This window comes from Triticum dicoccoides, chromosome 2A, assembly GCF_002162155.2.
Source record: "Triticum dicoccoides isolate Atlit2015 ecotype Zavitan chromosome 2A, WEW_v2.0, whole genome shotgun sequence".
NCBI classification, from domain to species: Eukaryota; Viridiplantae; Streptophyta; class Magnoliopsida; order Poales; family Poaceae; genus Triticum; species Triticum dicoccoides.
In genome coordinates this window covers 619,769,399-619,775,398 of record NC_041382.1, presented here as the reverse complement: position 1 = coordinate 619,775,398, position 6,000 = coordinate 619,769,399, and positions in this window count along the sequence as shown.

The following is a 6,000-nucleotide window of genomic DNA, read 5'->3' as shown; positions in this document are numbered from 1 at the left end:
GACATCCATCCAACAAAAGTGGTGCCGTGTTGTGCCTATGAGGTATACGTCAGCACCATCACGCATCAGCGTCTGCGCCCGTTTACTGATGGAACAGATGTGCGCAAGTCGCCGCCCGTACAGCTTAATCTACGTCAACCCGCCCTTGCCGGTTTGAGCCGCCGGGGTTATATTAAGTTGCTGGTATGCCTGAGCCGCCGGAGCTATATTGAGCCGCTGGTCTGCCTGAGCCACCTCTGTCGCGATAAGTGGATCATCCGTCGTTCAAACAAATCAGGTGATATCCATCCAAGTTTGATTTATTAGCACACGTTGTTTTTGTCAAAGAATGAGTTTATCTTTGCCTTGGTCTGCTATATTGTTTATGCAGGGAAATTATTTATGACAAAAAGTGATATTATACCGCGGAGATGGAGGCACGCCAACATATTTTGGCCCAGGTGGTCGCCGTTATTCAACGAACAACCGCACCGGCTTACAGCATAGTGGTCGTCTCTCGCGACCGCACCGGTTTACAATGTCGCGGCCGGTTCTCCCGTCCACGCCGGTTTAAAACGCCGCGGCCGAAAAATCTATCAGCACCTGCGGCCGACTCGGCCGCGATTGTTTCCAGTTTCACCACGGTAATCATCAACACCGCGGTGATAATTGCTGACCTGATGCATCAGGTGAAATCCATCCAGTATATTTTTATAAATTATATATTTCTTTTCTTTAAAAGAGCAATTACTCCAGTTTGCAAATTGTCCCATGCAGGATTCAAACCGGTCTATATCACGGTTAATTATGAAGAATCTCAAGCCAACTCCTTAAATCGCCTTAAGACTCGGAGGCTACGATGACATGACTTAAGCAAATATCGTGAGATTTGAGACCCCGGGTCATTGGAGGAAAGATAACCTGATCCTGTAGGCTACCACCATATTGGTAAAAATTTAAAGGCCGTCAGAAAATTTCCAGCTCATAATGATGCTTTGGTTTAAAATCCGGTTCAAGAGACATCTCTCTCCTGCAAAGCTTTGAAGCTCTCAAATCCTGTTCAAACATCCGGCTCAAGGTAAATTTGTCTCTTACAAAACTTTGAAGATCTCAATATCCGGTTTAAGAATTTCCAGTTTAAAAAGAGTTAATCTCTCGCAAGTTCGAGTTTTCAGAAAAAAATTACAGTGACCAAAGAGAGTTTCTTGCACAACACAACTCAAACATAGGCACCCGGCGAGCATAGCTCGGAAATATATCACTTGGGGGCTTCCGGCTTATTGAGCTAAGCTATGATTACCCTTTGATCTGGCTCATAGCCACATTTATAGGTCATTTGGGGGCTTCCTGTTCAAACATAGGTCGTATTCGAACCAAAGAGAACATAGCTGTCGTAACCCTTTTGATCGGCGCAAAGCCAAACTCACTAGGGGGCTTCTTGATCAGACTCGAATCATAGCTTAACCCCTTTTGGGTCCGACTTGGATAGTATTCGAATCAGGGTCATTAAAAACCTCTCAAGGTCATTTGGGGGCTTCCTGTTCAAACATAGGTCGTATTCGAACCAAAGAGAACATAGCTGTCGGTACCCTCTTGATCGGCGCAACGCCAAAGCCACTGGGGGCTACATGATCGTATTCGAATCCTAGCTTAACCCCTTTGGAACAGTTTAGCGATCGTATTCGAATCATAAACCTCGATTTTTATTTGGTTTAAGTTTTTGCAAACAATCTTTTGGGTTTTGAGACTTTTTGCTCATATCTGAAGCATATAAGTGTGGTTTCGTTTAAACCCGGCTTGGCTTTGGACGATAAGTCGCCAGCATGTGACAATCATCATATATTTGGAAGTATTGGCTTCTAAGGATTGGGTTATCACCCTTACTGCACAGGTCATGTAAACTGGCAGTACAAATTAAATATCACAATGGTTATGTGTGAGGTATTATGACCCGCCCTGCGGTAAACCGCCAAGGGTTCTTGTGATCTACTTGTGTGCAGGGTAAGACTACATTTGGGTGGTTACCCGCCCTGGCTCTTGACGTTAAGTCGCCAGGGCATATGTTGTTTAAACTCTATGCAGGATTTGCAGAATTATGACTTATACAAATGCTTCAGTCCAAGCTCATCACTGAAATTGGTGTCTCAAAAGGGTTATCGATTATTGATTTTCTCAAGGGCTATAGGCCACCGGGTTACAAAAATTCCGGCTTACAATGAATGCTCTTGGGGGCTACCAATTGCTCCTGTCAAAAATTCAAGGTACACAAGCATTAATCCATTATATTCAACGGTCCACTATTCAGTTGGTGGAGTACAAAGCTCTTAACCTTGTGGACATGGGTTCAAGACCCATGGTGGAGACTATAGTATATGATGTTATTATCAATTATATACAAAGTCCGAGCTTAGTATTATCTTACTAAGCCGGCCCTTGGGGGCTACACATTGCTGTTCAAATTTACATGGTTATATCTATAAAGTCCCTGCTCATTATTGCATAATGACCCGGCCCTTGGGGGATACACTGGTTCAAGTTTTCATGAGCATAAATCAATTACAAGTCCCAGGTTGCTGCAAGCATGACAACCCGGCACTTGGGGGCTACATGTGTGGAATATTCAGTTTATATGATTGAGATGAATAAACCGGATTTCTTCAAGGTTGCAAAATTTATTGGAGCAAGTCTTAAACCATCACTTTGTTCTGCTCAAGACTTGGGGGCTACATGTAATATGGATATAAGGGAGAAAAATCTTCAAATTATCAGTTTTGAGCAAATCAGGAGGATCAATTACATAAACCGGTGTCAACAACAATTATGACCCGGCATCGTCTGTTTTATAATCTGGTAGTTTTTGGTAATGATAAACCGGCAAGTTTTACATCTTCAAACCGGCTGAATATCGGATAAGTATTTGAAGACCAAAATTATTTTAACCCGGCGCCTTGGAATCCGACTCAAGTGGATTATTCTTCACAATATTTTTCTGTGAGAAACCAACATCAGCAAATTGAGTATGAAGCTAGCTTATTTGACCCGGATTTTCTAAATGAAGGAAATGACAATTGGACTTAAGGATAATCAGGTCCCGTCTCAGGAGAATATTTAACCCGTAGCACAAGGAATTAATGATGATCATGTGCCGGCATATAAGAATTGTTAACCCGGAACACAATCTGTCAAAATTGTTCTTGTGTTTGTTTTACAGGGTCAGTTTAACATGGATAAATCCAAATTAAACTGGGGGCTAATGTCGGGGATATACCCCACGATATGACCCGGCCGGAAGTATGATCCGGCCGGACTTGGCACTTCACCGATGACCCGTCGGAGGACTGGCGACTCACGGGTCTGGCGGTTCACTGGTCAGACGACTCAAATATGACCCTGACGGCGGGTCACATAGAAGACTAGGCCCAAGGCCTAGTAGGCCGGCTCATATTATGGTGGGCCGGCTTAAGACAGAAGGCATGAGGAATATTTCCTTTACGAGGAAGCAAGACCCGTACTTGTGTCCGACTTGTAATAGAGAATAAGTTAGTTCTAATCCTAATAGGACTCTACATGTGAGCCGCCCCTTCAACTTATATAAGGAGGGGCAGGGCTCCCCAAAGAGGGACAAGCAACAAGAAACAAGATCTAGGGCTAGACACAAAGAGGAGAGCCGGCTTACGGCGACTCCCTCATAATCATAATGAGACCTAGCCACAAACAACATGTAGGGTTATTACCGGATGATGTTTCCCGGGGACCGAAGCTGTCTAAATCCTCATCTTGTGTGTTGTGTCTCTTGATTCCGCTCAACCCCTTCAAGCTACCACATAGATGCGTTGGCCTCACGACTAAGTCCTTACACTACGACATCTGCCGTGACAATTCCACGACACATACTTTCACTTTTATTCGTTTCCTTTCCAGGTTTCAATCCCGCAGGCCCCATCGGATGGCCTAATCACCAGTCCTATTGAAGGATAAACACACCAAGACAGCAAGAAACACAGACGTACGAGGGATTTTCAAGGTGGTTTCGTTAACGATCACTCTACCCGTTTTTCAGGACCCACATGCAGCTCTCCCTTGGTTTTTGACATATTAAATAGCCTGTTGCTTATCGCACTACTTGTATCAATGCGCCTCGATGTATTAATCAAATTACAATGAAAAAAGTTCACGGCTGGAGCTTTAAAGCCCCAGCTTATCACCTTTTGCACCCTTTCTGTTTTCCTTCTTTTTTCACTTCTTCTTCCCTGTGGGTAACCCCATCAAGTAGCACCCATACACTTTGATACGTTTGATGTTTTCCAGGGGCTTCACAACACCCCACACCACGACAACAAAAGTCCAAACACTTTTTGTAAGTATAGTTCGGCACCCTGAATTTAGCACTATATGCATTGGCTCTGAATCATGTCTTTGGTCAATAGTTGGGTTGCCCGGCTCCTGTGCTTGCTACCTTACGTTCTGCTATGTCGGCTACAGTAGTAAAGGGAGAACTACTACGATTGTGCCTTGGTTTATCCAAAGGAGCACCTCAATAGAGAAAGCCGAAAACTGACTGTCATGATGCGGCGAGAGTAGGTCAGCTGTTCGGAGGTTGCAAATCGTTGGAGATTTCTTCCGCATTATGCGAAGGATTGGTACTTCCTGGTCAGACGCTTATAGCACTCTGGTTCGGATACTAGGGGCTGCACCCATGTTTTTATTGTCAAACACCTATGGCTAAGTGAGGGCGTTAAAGCCGCATAGTCTGATTGCCTGGTTCGTTGCGCTAAACAACTCCTTCAAGGACCATATAATTGGATCAAGATTGTTTAGATTCCACCCCAAACACCTCCATACTACCTACGTGAGGGTAGAAGCCGACGACTGGTTAACCCTCAGATTTCATACAACACGGTCGCACAGGAGGTAAAATTTAAAAACATAACAAGCATTATATTACAAACCCACTTTGTTCTATCATACAACGTAGAAGGAACTTGAATACATTCATTCAAAGATAATATCTTCGAACACTGCATTGCTACAATGCGAGACCCCTCTAGGACATCTGCAAAGTAGCCCTCGGGTGTGCAGTGATCCTTGACCTCCGGTGGCCCCTTGGTTGGCTCGACTGCGTCCATCTTCGCCCACCACATCTTGCAGCGGGTGAAGTTCATGCGCGCACCTTCAATGCAGGCCGATCACTTGATGACATCCAGTGAGGACATGCGTTCATTAGCCGCTTCACGAGTCCGAAGTAGCTGCCGGGCATAGCTTCGGCTGGCCACAACCGGATTATCAAATCCTTCATGGCCAGTTCGGCCACCCTATGCAGCTCCACCAGCTATTTCAGCTGATCGGTGAAGGGCACGGGATGCTCTGGTGCAAGATACTGCAACCAGAACAATTTCTCTGTGGATCTCCCTTCTTCGGCTCGGAAGAACTCCATGGCGTCGGACACACTGTGCGGCAGATCTGCGAAGGCTCCTAGAGAACTCTGAATCCGGATCAGTAAGAAAAACATCTTCTTTATATATTTTCTTTGCATACTAAATGCCTTACCCGCCGCTATCTTCCTGGCCTCTTAGATCTCCAGGGTCTTGTACTTCTTCACCGCATCCTGGAGCTCTTGCTAGACCTCGTTCAGCCAGGCCTTCAGCTTCTTGCGAGTGGCCTACTCCTTGACATCTTTCCCCTCGGCTTCGGCGAGGGCCTCTTTCAGGGCCGCGACCTCGGTCGTCGCCCCTACAGATGTAATGACACTACGATCAGTACACATCATTTACTCTTTCCGAATATATAGTGAGCCATTGCATACCTTGCTGGTCTTCCAGGTACTTCCTCGCCTAGCCGATCTCCTCTTCGGCCCGCTCCAGTTTCTGCTTTAGTTTGGCATCTTCGGCAATGTGAGAAGTCGTAGCCAGTAGTGACGCCTGCTTATTCACATCAGACACAGTTTGGTTAGTTTCCTGCAAAATTTAATTGATCCTCTGCCTGAATTTTCTTTCCGAACACTAGACAGTGTCTTAGGGGCTA